Below are 17,091 nucleotides of genomic sequence, written 5' to 3'. Positions count from 1 at the left end.
TGGCTGGTGTCTTCCACTTCCACATCAGTGCGGCAGGTTTTAGATAACTTTAAAAGAGTTGTTCAAGGTGCTAAAGCTGAACTCTATCCCCCAATGGGATGACCTGACCACTTTGGAGAGGTCCTTTGATCTGGAGTGGTTTCACAGCCCCACTGACATGTGAACTACCAGTCTGTCCTTCACTGTTTTTGAAAGCCAGGAAGGAAGGACAGAAATACTCCATACACTCCCAAATGTAGACAGGCTTTCAGTTGTCCTGAAGCACTTAGAGTCAACATCTGAACATTCTTAAGAATGAACCCCAGCTCACTTTTGTGTACTCTGGCTCTGTTATTTGTCACACATACTTAGCTAAAGTATGTTTTAAAAAGTGAAAAAAGTGCTTGGCCTTAATTTTTAGTCATAGCATTTTTCATGCTGCATATATTTTTAGAGAACTGATGTATGAAAATAATACAGCAAGGCAAGTTTTTTCTATCCAATATCAACTGGTTAAGAAGAGACTAGAAGGGGTGTCTTAAAATCCAGAAGAGCTTAAAAGTTATCCTATTTTTTCACTTTCATTAAGAAGTAGGAGGTGTATCTCAGTTTCCAGATTATGGATATTACAAAAAGATAAGAAAATATTTGCTATCTATTGGTGACAGCAATGACAAAAACAATGAAAATGGTATTTTTGCTATTATTGTAGTTTTAGGACTTTCACTCTCCTATGACAAAATAGTGAGAAAATTCCAAAAGTACAATAATAGTAGCAGAAATAAAACCCTTGACTTGACTGGCTTTGGGCACTCAATACACTATGATTAAAGTAAAGGAGAGAGGCATTTCCTTTTCTTCTTCAGGGAAGAGTCTTGGGCCAGGAAGGAGTCCAGTGTGGCCCTAGGGAACTCATGTGACCCCAAGTCTGTTTTTGCAGTTACATATGCTCCAACATTTGACAGAAGAAAATTGGACACACATGGCTCATTGAAGTATGGTCAAGATGACAAAAGTTAGTAATGAGGAATAACAGGTAAGAAAATGAGGCTGCAAAAGTTTGCTTTTGCCTGAGCCTGCTGGGAAGGTCAAGATTCTATTCCCTCCTCTCCTCACCGCTGAGTTAACCAAGTGCAAACTACTTTTGCACTTTGAACTCAGTTTGCAGCAACTGAGGCAAGCTGTGGACAAAGAGGGAAAACAGAATGAGAAGAAATGAGCTGGAATATTTTAAAAACAGCTGAAAAAGTGGAACAAAAGAAGATTAACCAGGACTGTCTCTGCCAAAATGGGACAATTTTACTGCACCTTGGCCTCACACTCAATACCTTCTGCTGAACTTTCATAGCAAAACAATGCTTGGAGCTCTTTTCTTTTTCTTTTTCCTTCTGGAAGCCTCCAGAATCAGTAGCTTTGTAATGAAACAGCCCAAACTCCACTCAGACCTCCAAAAACTGAAAGCAGGCTTTTATTTTAATTTTATTGTTTTCTCTTTTTATATGCTGTTACCCACCTTGATCCAACACAGGGAGAGGCGGGTTATAAATAATAATAATAATAATAATAATAATAATAATAATAATTATTATTATTATTTTCTGGTTTATTCATGTGAGTACACTAGCTTAGGCAGACAGATCCAATGCCAGCTGCTGACTCCCATGTTAGTGGCATGCTAAATTTGTTCCGGGTTTCAGCATGAATTCTAAATGACCTCTCCAAGGTACTGACCTAACCGGGGATGAATCTGTCCAACTTAAAAAACTCCTTTATAGTTTGGACTAAAAACCAGAGGGGATTCAGCATCCCACTGGCATGGAAGGCAGAGATTCCATGGAATACAACAGGAGTAACATCTGTGAGTGGTAGTCATTGTAAACAACTTTTATTCACAGATGATGTTCCTGGGATACTGTTTGAATTATCTTTCTCAGTAATACCAATTGCATGAGCAGGCAATGAATGTTACACAAAATAATGGCCTGTTATAACAGATGAGCCCGATCTTAGTCATTACCACCTCCGACGAGAGGAAACGGTGTCCTCTCCAGGGCTGAGGAGCTGTCAGGAATGTTTACAGTGGAAAAGGAATATCATGTTTGGGTCAGCCAGTTACAAATTAATGGTTGTACAGTCAGCCATCCACATTTACAGTTTTGACTTTTACAGCTTTCATTATTCACAGATTTGATTAATATGTTCTTTCTAAGGATCTCTAGGTCCTCCAATGTGACTCTGCCAGAAGCTGACAACAGAATCACACCAGAGGACCTAGAGATTCCTAGAGAGAATAATTCTCTAGACATATGTAGGTCTTCCAGTGTGGTTCTGTGGTCAGTCTTTGCCAGATGGAGTTGTTCAGGAGGACCTAGAAATTCTTAGGGAGGTGTTCTCTCAGGTTAAAAAAAATAGTGGATTTTTATTTGCATTTCCCCCACTTTCACTGGGGTCCTAACTTCAGTGAATGTGGAGGGCCCACTGTACTCAAAAAGCTTTTGGAAGGAGCTTTGGGAGGTTTCACATTTGTTTTACTGGAACTTGCTCTAATGATATCACATGGGAGAAGACTGGATTCCCAGATGGATTTAATCAACAAGGCCTATGTTCAACTCCAATAATCTATTGGAATAGCGGTATATAAATAAAACAAATTATTATTATTATTATTATTATTATTATTATTATTATTATTTAAAGCAAAAGGAGCTATTATCCCCTTTGCATTAGAAAAATGGCAATTGGTATTGCTTAGGGTGGGTGAAATTTTCATTTCAGTTTATGTTTGGCCCAAAGTTACCAAAACTCACAGAATTTCAATGTGAGAGATTTGCCCACCTTTACTTTTGAAGTTTTTTTTAAAGTGGGAGTTTTTCTTTTGGTTAGAGTTACCTGGTGAAATAAGAGTTGCAAAACTCAGCTGAATCAGGTAAGCTGTAGTGTGGAAGGATGTAGGATTCTTCAAACATCCAGTAGCTTCGCTAAGCAGGGGACTTCCACCCATAATAAGTAGGTCCTACCCTGATCCAACTCTTAATTTGTTTTGTGTGTTTCAGAATCCAAGTGGCAATTTGCTACTTTGGTCATATCATGATGAACCCATGACTCACTAGTAAAGACAATAATGCTTGGCAAAGTGGAGGAGAGTAAGGAAAGAGGAAGGCCACATTCTAGATGGATAGACAAAACCAAGGATGCCACGGCCCTGAGTTTGCAAGACCTGAGCAGGAGTGTTAATGATAGTGTGATGATGGTGCATCTACACTGCTGAAATAGTGTAATATGACACCACTTTAACTGGCATGGTGCCATCCTGCAGAATCCTGGGAATTGTAGTTTTGTGAAGCACCACTACTCTTTGGAAGAGAAGGTGAAAGACTTTGTAAAACTATAGATCCCAGGATCTCATGGGATGGAGCTACAGCAATTAAAGTGGTATCAAACTGTATTATTTCTGCAGCATAGATGCACCTTTGGAGGTCTTGCATTCATAGGACCACCCTAAGTCGAAGTTGGCTTGATGGCAGTTAGTGGAGGAAAAACTGGGAGGTGATGCCCTAAACTGAAACAAACAGAATTCCATTGCAACACATTGTTTTAATAAAATTGCTGTGTTTCCCTTTTATCCCCCCTAAACTTTTTGTTCACTCACTTGATGGAAGTTAGCAACAACAAAAGGACCCCAAAAAAGAAAGCTTGGAGATAACTATTTGTAAGTAGCACAGTTATCATGTAACTAATTACTTTTTGGAGTAAGAAGTGAGAAACAAAGCTAGATTTCTGAAAGTTAAGCAATGAATAAGAATGAAATTGTTTTTACTGGGGTAACAAGTAACGTTTTCTACTTCATTGGCAGCTGGTGGCTTTGACAGAGGGCTAGAATCTGCTCTGAATTTTAGTTTGAATTTCTAAAAGTTCTGTCTGTGATACTGAAACTGTTCTGAGAAGAGGATTCAGCAACTTGGATATCTCTATCGAACTCTGGACTGAAATTTTGGAATGAATTCACTAGTCCATTGACATGGAAGTCACCAACTGTTGCCCTGGGAAATCAAGCAACACCTGCTGAAATTCACTCTTCTATGTGGTCATTAATGTGACACAACCCTATTTCACCTGGAAACCCTGGTTTTATCTGAGTGAATACTCTTCCTTCCCAGAGGGAGATATACCAAAGGTACTTATTTAACGCTAGCAATCACTACTTTGCAGGGACTTGGTTTAAAGTGTTCTCAACTGGATAGCAGCAATGTTGCCATTTCACAACAAAGGTCTGTCTTCTTAACGTAAGCTATGTGCTTTCAAGTAGGTTGTTGTGTTATAGCAACCCCAGAGGTAAGCAATATTCAATGGAGGTTGGCCACTGACTTTCTTTGAATTTAGCCTAAAGCATCTGGTATTCCCAAATAATCTCCCTTCCAAATACTAACCAGGCCCAACCCTGTTTAGCTGCTGAGATCAGACAGATTCTGGTGCATTCAAGGTATCTTACTCCTTATTAGAAGAAATGGAAGTCTCTCATCCATTTGATATAGCTATAGCTTTGCAGTCATCCCATTTCACTAGCTTCATAGGTGGTGGTGAATTTATTGAAATCAAGCTCTGTCATCAAGCAATTGCCCAAGTGCTGGATGCTAGAGACCAGTTCTTTGGTTGCATAAAGGTAAAGGCAAAGGTTTCCCCTTTGACGGGATTGTCTAGTTGTGTCTGACTGTAGGGAGTGGTACTCAGTAACAGAGATGATATGCAGCCAATGAGGAGATGGGATGCAGTGGCTTATTGGTTAAGATGCTGACTCTGACTGCCACAAGGCTGGCAGAGTCAGCATCTTAACCACTAAGCCACCGCATCCCATCCCCCTCACTGGCTGCATACCCTCCAACATTTCAGAGATGAAAAATTTTGTAGTCAGGTATCATCAGAGTGTGGTCAAGATGAGTTAGCTTTTAAGATTAGCTGTATTTTTATTGATGTATTTTTATATGTATTTTATTATGGATGTATGTGTTTTAGTGGACTGTAATCCCACCTTGATTCATCTGGGAGAGGTGGAAAAATATAAATAAAATTATTATTATTATTATTATTATTATTATTATTATTACAGTAGAGTCTTGATTATCTGACATAAATGGGACCGGCTTGTAGTTGGATAACCGAATATGTCAGATAATCCAGACTTCCCCCCTCCCTTTCTCCCTGTGGGTGCTGGCGCTGAACCAGGCACCGCGCAGGGAAAAGGGAAGGGGACGGGGCTCCCTCCTTTCCCTTCTCCCTGCGAGTGCCAGCACTGGCGCAGGCACCCGTGGAGAGAAGGGGATGGGGGCGGGGCCTCCTCTTCCTCTTCCTCTCCCATCCTTCCCGTGGGTGCAAGCACCCACGGGGAGGAAGGGACAGGTGGGGGCCACCTCCTCTTCTTCTCCCCCGGGCTGCCAGGCAACCACGGGGAGAAAGGGATGGGACTGCAAGCCTCAGCGGGCCTCGCGGCCGGAAATCCCACCCCTTTCCCTCGGTGGCCTCCCTGATTGGTTGGGAGGGTGGGAAGGGGCGGGACCTCTGGCTGCAAAGCCCCCTGAGGCTTGTAGGCAGCCGAAAGTCCCGCCCCTTCCCAGCCTCCCAACCAATCAGGGAGGCCGCCGAGGGGAAAGGGGCGGGACTTCCAGCCGCAAGGGGAGGCGAGCTGAGGGACTTTTGTCCCCAATCTGACGTCCCATGCTTCTTCTCATGAAGAAACATGGGACGTCGGATAATCCAGAGTGTCGGTTAACCGAAGGTCGGTTAACCGAGACACTACTGTATTATTATTATTATTATTATTGCAAAAGTTATAATGATGAAAAATAAGATTAGAAGAGGCTGCTGCAGCCTGCTTTTTATAGAATCATAGAGCTGAAAGAGACTTCAAGTGCCATCCAGTCCAACCCCCTGCCATGAAGGAAGACACAATCAAAGCACTCCAAATGGATGGCCATTCAGCCTGTTTAAAAACCTCCAAAGAATAAGATTCCACTACACTTCAAGGCAGCGTGTTCCACTGTTGAACAGCACTTACTGTCAGAAAGTTCTTCCTAATGTTTAGGTGGAACCTCTTTTCCTGTAGTTTAAATCCAGAAAAGAGGCTAGCTCCATCCTCAATAGGATATCCCTTCAAATATTTAAACGGGGCTATTATATCACCTCCTAACATTCTCTTCCTGAGACTATAACTAGCTCCCTAAGCTGCTCCTCATAGGGCATGATTTCTAGACCTTTCACCACTTCATTCACCTTCTTCTGGACAAGTTCCAGTTTGCCAATATTTCTCTTGAATTGTTGTGCCCAGAAGTGGCCATAGCATTCCAGCTGAGATCTGACTAAAACAGAATAGAGTGGTACTATTACTTCCTCAATCTAGACACTACACTCCTATTGGTGCAGCATAGGATCATATTGGGTTTTTTAGCTGCTGCATTTTATTTATTTATCACACTGTATCACACTGTTGACTCAAGTTTACTTTGTGATCTACCAAGACTTCTAGATCCCTTTTGCATGTACTGTTGTCAAGCTTAGTGTGTCACCCATCCTATATCTGTGCATTTCATTTTTTCCTGTCTAAGTAGCTTTTGCTTGAGCCTACTGGGAAGGGCAGTATTCCACCTCCTTCTTCCCTCTTTCCTTACTGAGTACAAACTACTTTTGCACTCTGAACCACGTTTATAGCAACTGAAGTAATATGAGGACAAAGGGGGAAAGTGGGAGGACGAGAGAGAGATTGGGACATTTTAAAAGACGGACAGCAGAGGATTAACTGAACTGTCCCTGCCAAATCAGGACATTTGGAAGGTGTCTGGCTGTTAATCCTGAGGGCTCCCTCCCCATGCCATTTGTTCTCTTCTTTTTGTGGGCAGAGTTGTGTGTGCTCCAGAGCCTGTCCTATGTCCTTTGAACTGGCCTGCTATCTTGTGGTGTGGTTTAAGATTCTGTCTACAGCTAGTACTAAAGTAAGATTCATCTCCCTGTCCATTCCAATTTTATATGTGCAGTGGTGTGTGTGTGTGTGAGAGAGAGAGAGAGAGAGCGCCATCTTGTCCATTACTTCAGGGCAGCAAGATATCTTGATCCAGTTTTGATCAAGAGCCAACTGACTACCATTTGGTATCTATTTTATAGCTGCAGATGATCCTAAAAATACAGTTGACCCTCCATATCCACATTCTTTATCCATGGATACAAGCATTCACAGCTTGAAAACACACACACACACACACACACACACACACACACACACACACATATATAAAATACACAAAACCTTAATTTAGCCATTTTATATAAGGGGTACCATTTTACTAACTATTGTATCCATGGGAGGTCCTGGAACCAAATCCCAGCAGATACCAAGGGACCACTGTACAGCTAAAATACAAGGAGAAGAGCAGGAAGATGAAATTAAGGAATAACTACTACTATTACAAGCACACAGTATTGCCAGTAACTGCAAACATCTGAGTTGTGTTTATGATTTTATTTTAAAAAGTAAAGGCACATCTGGCAAAATCAGCACTAAATAAAACTTTAAGCTGATGTGACTTCAGCCAAAACAAAATGCGCTGCAATGAGTAATGCTTTGCATAACCTACAGAGGGAAAGGGGGGCTGAGCACAAGGTGAGGGCAAGGGAGGGAAGATAGCAGGTTTTTCCTCTCCCCCGCACTTGCCCCGGGGCCATCAGCCCCTCATGACGTGATTTGAGTCAGAACATTCTATGTGGATAAAAAGCTTTAAGAAAAGAAGCTTTGTCCCACTGTCTTCCCTTTCTATTACACTGAGTGATTAAGCCCTGACAGTCTATAATATTCGGGCTGGCTAAATGGGCTTATTTGAATGTGCCATATCATGTTCACCAATGCAGAGGCAAGTTCCACAATGGGATCTTTTCTTTTACAGTACATACCTGTTCACAGCAACGAGGTATCCTGGCACCTCTATGCAAAAGTGAGTGGCAGCAGCAACAAAGCCCACTTTAGTGCTGTGACATCACCTTTAGACTCCATATAGCATGTACTCTCACAGCAAAATACCAGAATGTTAATGTAAAGCTACTAAGCATATTCAGGGTTGCTGTGTTGGTCATACAGTGAAATACAGTCGACCCTCCATATCCACAGTTTTTTTACCCATATATTCAACCATCCACAGTTTGAAAAAAAAATGATATAAATTCTAAAAAAGCAAAGCTTGATTTTGCTATTTTATAGAAGGGACACCATTTCACTATGCTATTCTGCTAAATGGGATTTCAGCATCCATGGAGGATCCTGGAAGCATGCCCCAGCAGATACCAAGAGGCCACTGTACCTCAAAAATCCACAAAACAGAAATATCTTTATTAAGCCAAACAAAAATGTATAAAATACACCATGCAAAATTTCAAAACTCCATTGGCTTCTTTAATCAGGCAAAGGTGTTAAAAACACAGGAGAAGAAGGGGGAAAGTGATGTTAGAGTCGGTGCTTTACATTTTGTCAAGATATTGCTTTAGTTGTTGTCAGTTAAAATGGTCTGGAGAGCTATAAATAGTAGAGGCTACTTTTCTCTTTTACCATGTGGGCACTGGGAGACAAAGGGTACATCTACATTGTATGCAGTTTTACAGTACTTTAAGTGTTGTACCTCCATCCTAAGGGATTTTTAGTTTTACTAGTTCTTTAGTCTTCTCTGCTAAAGTGTGGTGCCTCTAAAACTACATATCCCAGGATTGAATAGGGGTTTGATCAAGGGCTCTGTACAATCATAGCAGTGGTGCCACAACTATAAATGTGAATAGGGAACAGTTACATGGCTGTAAGCCTAATTTACGAGTAGCAGGATGCCAGCCTAAATTTCAAAAATTATTAAATGGTATTAAAAATGAGGATTGGGAAAATTACTTTTTGAATGATAACAGCCAGGATGCCCTGGTAAAATAGTCAAGCTGGTTGGGGAAATCTGGGAGTTGTTAACTAATAACCTTTCCTAAACCTCTGATTTTAAAAATGGCAAATAAAATAAAGAGAAAAAATACATCTCATCATGTTGGCAAGGAAGGGAGCTAGGCCATCACTGTCACTATACAATAGATGCCTGTGATGCCTGTCCAGTTACTCTCTTTGTTGCCGTCAGGAAAAAATACACTGCAGAAGTCCAGGGAATTTCAGGAAATTTGAAATACAGATCCTGAATGCACAGAAGTGGCAGTCAGGCTGCTACACATGGCTGCGGAAAAGATACAACTCCCAGTGCTTCCCTTCCCCATATAAAATTCCCTTTAAATGCTGTTTGGAATGTAAAATGATCTTCCAAATCCCTCTCCTCTGTGACCATCACAGCCTCAATTCTACCTTGATTCCATGCTTGACTGCCTTCTCTCATCTTAAGCCTCGGTTTCTTTAGATTATACATTGCCACATATTTCTTTCATTTCACTTACTGTATATTTCTTTTATTTCACTTATATTTCTTTCATCTGAAGTGTAAAAGATATCATTATTGAATACTAAACTAAGTATTGTACATGCCATCACATTTCCCATTTCTGTGTATGGATGTGAAAGCTGGACAGCAAAGAAAGCCGATAGAAGAAAATCAACTCATTTGAGATGTGTTGCTGGGGAAGAGTTTTACAGATACCATGAACTGCTAAAAAGACAAATAAAAGGGTCCTGGAGCAAATCAAGCCCGAACTCTCCGTATAAGTCATGATGACTAAACTCAGTGGTGTCATGAGGTTTGGCATTGCCCAGTATGATAACTCATGGTGTCACCCTCCCCACTGACCTTCTCCCATACACACCATACAGAATGCCTTGTAATGTTTTTGTGCTAATGTAGCTTATAAATTGTAATTCCTGTAATGTAATTCCTGTATATCATTGAATGTAATTTTAATTTTGCTGGTTGTCTAGTTGTTTATTACATAACTGTTGCTATTACATTCAATGATGTAGTAGAAGTAGAAGGCAACAGGAAAAGAGAAAGATTGCATCCCAGATGGATAGATTCAATGAAGGAAGCTATAGCTCTGAGTCTGCACAACCTGAGCAAGGCAGTTGAAGATAGGGGGACTTGGAGAACTGTCGTTCATAAGGTTGCCAGAAGTTGGAATCGACTTGAAGGCAGTTAACAACAGACACACTTAAGATGGATCAGTGACATGAATTTTAAGCATTTTGCATATAAATCAGAGTGCACAGGAGTCTGATTCTCACATTAAAAGGAGCAATACCCGTGAGAAGCAAAACAAGATCCCTTTCTCCACTCTACCTCGTTGCACACCACTGGTTTAATTAGTTTTTCCTAGCCCAGCTGGAAAACTAGAATTGAACCAGTGGAAAAAAGGGACTTAAAGGGAAAGCAAGGAAAAAACGGGATGGAGCAAGTTTTCCTTGCTTTTCATAATAACTTTTGCCATCTTGGCTACACTCTGATGAAGCCTGGCCACATGGGTGGTGATTTTCACTTGTGATATGTAATCATCAAATTTCTGTTTAAATGAAAAGGTCTGCTGGTGAAAGAAGAACAAAGAAAGGGCCAGTCTAGCCTTCCATGGAAGGGGAATTTCACAGCGTGGGAGTAGCCACTGAGAAGGTCCCTCCCATGTCCTCATGAGATTGGCTTGTGATGATGGTGGAACCAAGAAAAAGCCCTCCTCAAGCATCTAAAGAATTGGGTGGCATCATATAAAATTTACCAGGTACACTAATTACATTTTACAACTAGGGGGCGTGAAGAGGCAGTGATGTACTGGTATCGTTGCTTCCGAGATTGGTTCTGGTTTTGCTAGCTGGGATGACGCTCAAAACCAGTCCCTCCCTTGGGCCTGAAAAGGGGGGTTTTCATATGTGCAGATATGGGAAACTGCTCCCAGGCCCCTATTTCTTTAATCGGGCTTTGCCTTAATGTGAATGGATGAACCAACAGACCTGATCACTTGATATGTGTATGCTACAAGGATTAAAACACTTCCCAAAAGTCATTTAATACACATCATTTCCAAAGAATTGTAAGAATGGTATTGTCAGAATGCAGGCTAGCAGTTTGTTTACCATATTTGATAGTTAGAGAAAGGAAACAAGGTAGATATGTTAGAAATAGGATAGCTAGAAAACACTGTTGGAAATAAGATAGGTAGAAGACACTGAGGTTTTTAATTAATCATCTATGTTTTTCACAAATGGGCTGCACATATTTCTTTTGAATGACAGAAGATTGCAAATAAAGGCATGTATATTCAGAAGTAAACTGGGGGTATAAATGTGAAACCTATTCCAATTTTAAGTGTGGAGAGTTGATGCACCTCAGTGCAGTCAAAGTCCAAAAGGAAAAGATGAAAGAAGCACATAACAAGTAGTATTTGTGTTTAACTAACCCTGGCTGTAGTTACAAATGTTTCTGAGTAATTTTAAACTTATACAGGTTGAGACTCTTTTATCTGGATTTTGTTTTATGAACAAAATTATTTAAAATACTGTATAGAATTACCGACTGGCTATGGGTATAAGGTGCATATGAAACATAAATGAATTTTGTGTTTAGTTTTGGATCCTATCTCCATGATATCTTATTATGTACCTATATACAAATACAGGTATTCCAATCCCCCAGCCCCACCCCAATCTGATATCCAAAACACCTCTGGTGCCAAGCCTTTCAGATAAGGGAGACTCAATCTGTAGAAGTTATGTAGTGTAATCAACTATAAAGGATTTCCTTTTTCCTTCTTTTAGGCATGGATTGCTGACATGGGGGAAAATGCCCTGTAGGTACCTTTCAGTGACTTAGAAAGGAAAAGAGAATAAAATGTCTTCAATATATGCAGCAGATCCACTAACATTTGCTAATTGTAATCAGTCTGGTAATACTCAGAAGCTGGTAACAGGCTTATAAAGAGGGGATTAAAAGGACACTGTCAGGCCATAAGAGAACTTATCCAAATGAGTGTCCTGAATAAAACTGGAATACAGTAGAGATCCTTATGAAAACCAAAATGACTTTTCATGACTCATGCTTGGGGGGATTATTTTTAAAAATAAATAAATTCCCAGCTCCACTTAGATCAGTAGCTATTTCAATGAGAACAGGAATTTATCCTGCTCTGTTATATCCATCTTAGGGCATGTCTCTTCAGAACAGACTTTCACGGTTTTAATTTGAATGTTGTCATTCCCAGACATTCTAAATATCTGTATCTGAGAAATGTTGTTGTTTTTTCATTCTGACAAAATTACTGTCCTTATAATCCTTTGGATGTTATATCAGTCAAAACACTTTGGGAACAGTTTTAACACTTGTAACACATATTCAATGTGCAAAGCTTTTTATAATCACTGTATCTGTTGTAAAATCCCTCCCAAGGGGATAAGTGGAAAAGAATCAGATTTGGCTCTGGAAAATGTGGGTTTGAGTTCTTCCACTGCCAAAAAGTATGAGCTGATTTAAGGGCAAACTAAACATGATGTTGGATATAAAAAAATAGCAATTGCAAACATGAGCTGAAATCTTATTGTTAATCTCAACTGGTTGTTAGCTGCTCTTGAGTCGACCTAGATTCATGTCCCTAGTTCCCACTGGAAATCGATTCTGATCCTCATTGGATTGATTCCAGGGGAAATAAATCAGAGCAAATGGAGGAAGCCCAGGGTTTTTTGGTAGCAGTTATTTTGAAGTTCTTTTGAGAATAATCGGTTCTGACGCGATTCCTAGCAGTGGGAATGCCAAATCAGAATCAATTCTTTCTGAAAGGAGGAACAAATGGCAGAGAGGTGACATTTTGAGAACTCCACCATTCCCCCCCCCCTTGCAGCGTTGCCTGTTTACTTGTGGGTTTTTTTTTTTAAAGAAAAAATTAAATCAATAGAATATGTGATTGATAAAATATGTGATTGTTTGATTTTGCAACTACTTGCAAAACAAGGAGGGACAAATGGCAGAGGGGTGACATTTTGTCAGATCTACCATTTCCCCTCCTTGCAGCACTGCCTTGTACTTGTGTTTTTAAAAAAATTAAATTGATAGAATACGTGATTGATAGAATATGTGATTAATAGACTATGTGATTGTTTGATTTTGTAACTACTTGCAAGACAAGTAGTTGTAAAAGCAATCAATTGCATATTCTATATTTTTTTATTTAAAAAAATTGTCCTCCCCTTCATCCTCCTCCTCCATCCCCTCAGTGACTTCCTTCCTTCCTTCCTTCCTTCCTTCCTTCCTTCCTTCCTTCCCGCTTGGCTTCCTCACTTTCCTCCCCAGTGCCTTCCTTCCTTCCCCACTTGGCTTCCCCAGTGCCTGCTCACTGTCCCCAGCCTTGGCTCTCTCACTGTGCCGGCTTGTGCTCCATCCCCGGCTTTCCCCATCCCCGGCTTGAAGCAGAACAAATGGGGATGAAAAAAAGAAAACTGATTCAAGTGGCATAAAAAAGATCCCCTTTTATAGTGAGAATGAGCAATCTTTTGAAATCAGTTACAGACACGGGGCAGATCCGAATCACAACCCGTGTTATTCTGCCAGTGGGAATAAGCCCAGTGGATGAGACATTCAATGTTTTGGCTTGCCCATAAAAAAGGCTCAGCAAAGCCATAGCTGGTAACCAGGAAAAATCAAGCTGCAAGCCCCCAGATGAAATTCTGTATTGTAATGGACAAAGAAGCAGTCATGACTGATTAATTCTGTAAGTGGGATGCTGCATCCACTTTGGGTTTTAGTCAGAATTGTAAGGAAGCTATCCAGTGTGTTGAATACTATCTCCAAAATAGGGAATAGCACCTTAGATAAGTACTTTAAAGTTTGGGCTACAGAGTGACTTCATTGCCCCACTAACATGGAAGCCACTAACCATTGTTGAAAAAGAATACTTCTCCCCACACTTGAGACAGTTAGCGTGAGATGTCCTGAGACCTGACACTTTCAATCTTCAAGTATTTTGTGTAATCTTATTAAGATTCGTTGTTATCACCCTACTGAGAATGACATGTCTTTTCCAGTAAGTACTGTAGTTCCCACACTGTTGAATCCACACAGTGTGATCGGCACTGTGGATACCACATGCTGTAATCTAGACATCCCTTTTTGGTGAAACAATAGCCTCTTTTGAAGTCACTTCTACAAAGTCACTTCTACAAAGTAACCTTCCAGGAGCAACCTTGCATACACTAAGCATCTTCTTCACTCTGATCTATAGCTGCCTTTGGAAATCAGAATTCTCAAGAACTGAGGTCATCTTCATTCTCAATACTCCTTTTCACCATAGATTTATTTATATATTTGATTCACAATCCACCTTTCTTCTGAAATGGGACCCAAAGTGGCTTGCAATATAAGTTAAAACTATATAGCTAAAACAATACATGGTACAAAAAGTTGTAAATGTATTAACAATCAACCCAGTTAAAAGATTATTTATAAAACATTAATTTTAAAGCAACTGAACTCCCTGATCTCCTTATTGTATCCCTTCCTGAACAATCCTAGGATCATTGCCCCATCACCACCACTTTCTCCACTGCTTGGACTCAGAAAGGATAGGAAAATACTAGCAATGAATTATTCTCCCCCCTCTCCAGCATATATCTGTTTTTCTCTCTTCTTACTGTGGGAGGGATAGGGCTTAATTGTAAGTTTTTATTGTGTGTTTGTACTTTTACGTATGCTGTAATCCTGCCTCAATCTGTAGGGAGAGGTGGGAAATAATAATTATTTTATTAATTATTTTATTATAATAATATTATTACTGTTTGTTCCCTTGCCTCTCTACAGCCTAATCTACAGTCACACCACAACCTCAGCCTCAGTTCCTTCTTTACTTCTGCACTTCCAAGGACAAAAGAAGGGTGACATTTCACAATATAGCTCTTTGGGTTTTCCTAATAGTTATTGCCTTTGCCCCCCTCTTTCCCTCATTTATGGTGCTTCTTACAGTCATTTCTTGAGTGTGCACTAGGAGCTCTTCCAAAGGTGTTTTTAAAAAACTGGACCATGTTTTGCTGATGTGTCCTGTAATGTCTGCTATTGCAATTAATATAAGACAGACTCACAAGCTGATAAGATTCCAAAGGCAGCAGAGGCAAGGTTTTTTTCTTCACAATCTCCAGCACAGCATTGTGAAGGAGATCTGACAAACACAGGAGCCTCAGACCATTTAACTTACACAGCTGCAGACAAAGCAGATTTGCTTTGAAGAGACACTATACCACATAGTCTATAGGACTTTATCACACAGGGAAAGTTGGGGGGAATCAGAGGTTTAAACAGCGATTATCTCGTGCAAAATGCTATATCGCACTTAAGATTTTCACACATGTCACTATTAAACAGGTAATAAAGATGCAATAAAGAAGCAATAAATAGCAACAAATCATTTTTGGGATTTCCCTGTGAATCATTTGTTGCCGTTTATTACCTTTTTATTGCCTGTTTAATAGTGATGTCTTGTGAAAATCTTAAGTGCCATAAGTACAAGGGATAATTGCTGTTTAAACCCCCAATTTTGCCTAATTTCCCCTGTGTGATAAAGGTGTGAAGGGCAAATTTGCTTCCGTCTAATTTTTTTTTCATTGTTAAAAAAGAGACAGATCTCAGGTCCAGGCTGGCCTCCATAGTTTCAAACCCTTGGGCTCCTATCACTCACCTTGCCTCCTAGTCCCTCAAGATCCCTTTCTGGACCAGGTATTTGGACCTCAAAGTGATATTGATGGGAACATCCCGCAATGCTCCCATCTTTTTTCCTAGTGTGATAAACTTCTAGGACATCCCAAAGTTGAAGTCCACAACAACTGGAGGACCAATGATTCCCCACCCCTATAAATCAGATTTTTAAAAAGAAAATCAGAATATAACAGTGAAAGCAGTCTTTGTGATTTTGCTGTGAAAAGGAATGAAATTGCTTTGGAGAACGGGGCAAGGTAGGGATGCCATAACCTGGTGGCCCCCGGGAGAAACCGGCTTTTGGGGGCCCCCTCCCGGTCCAGTTTGGCCCCCAGCCTGGGGCCTGCGTGGCACCACCCCACCTTCCCCTGCCTCCCCGCGCGGCTGCACCATCCACCACCTCCTCCTCCGAGAAGGAGGGGAGGCCCTGGCGATTGCCAAAGGCCCAGAGCCCTCTTTCCCAGCCTCTGAGGAGATCGAGGCCTCTGCAGAGGCTGGGAAGGAGCGTGCAGGGCCGCCAGCGACTTAATTTTGAAATGTAGGACACTTTTTTAAATGGAGCCTCCATTTTTTTTTAAAAAAGTGTCCTACATTTCATAATTTTGTCCTACATTTCCCCTGGTTTCGAGGTCCTGATTTATGGCAACCCTAGGGCAAGGAGATGTGGAGAAATATGAGAAATAAAGAAACACAAAATCATATACCATTAGAAAGTAGCTTGCCCATGCTTGAGGGCAGGTTATAATAAATGCACATCAAGGAACATGGTTGGTTGGTGTTTTTTGTTTTTAAAAGAATGGACAAATGTGGTGGCTGGTATCCTAAATGTGCCCCTCAGTTTTCATTTGCCCTTTTTTAAAACAACCCCCCCCCAAAAAAAAAAACACACCTGGTTGTGAATAGTTTTATCTTTAGTGGATACGTCTTCATTAATTGAAATAAATGGAATCATGAAACCATATCTGTAATGAATCCCACAATGAGGAAAACAGGTTTTTTTAAAAGGTGATTCATTTTGTAACATGAACATGTCAAAGATAGAAATCTGGTCCATTACTTACTCTCCCTTTCTCTCTCTCTCAAGGCTGGCTGATCCAACTGTGGAGTGCCTCCCCCGTCTCCAACACTTTCCCTACCGAATTTATTCATAATTCTACAGTTCCAAGCAGACTTTTGAACTCTGAACATGCTTGGAAATTAGATCTCATGAGAGTTCTCCTCCTAATAACATTAAAAATATACTTTATATTGGTGCAATTAGAAGGCTCAATTTCTCTCTTGGGACTTACTAATGAAAAAAAGAAACCATTTCCATTGCACCATTGTGGCTTTTTGGGTTGTCACCAGATGCCTTGATGGGATTATAGGTTTACAATATACTGCTAGGGAAACATTAACTCATTTAAGGAGCCAAGTTAATAGTTGAGAAATATGATAATGAGTGGAAAAGATT

At 40.5% G+C, this 17,091-nt stretch overlaps 1 protein-coding gene across 1 annotated transcript in view; it reads right to left on the bottom strand.

Moving 5' to 3' along the window:
* EML1 (EMAP like 1) overlaps nucleotides 1-17,091 on the bottom strand; it is a 186,478-nt gene that overhangs the window by 142,305 nt on the left and 27,082 nt on the right. The gene's annotated exons all lie outside the window — the stretch shown is intronic.

Source organism: Sceloporus occidentalis, unplaced genomic scaffold (genome assembly GCF_023333645.1).
Source record: "Sceloporus occidentalis isolate IW3139 unplaced genomic scaffold, rSceOcc1.0.p SCAF_4, whole genome shotgun sequence".
Lineage (NCBI taxonomy): Eukaryota > Metazoa > Chordata > Lepidosauria > Squamata > Phrynosomatidae > Sceloporus > Sceloporus occidentalis.
Note: the sequence above shows the minus strand (reverse complement) of the source record. Positions and strands in the feature narration are given on the sequence as shown.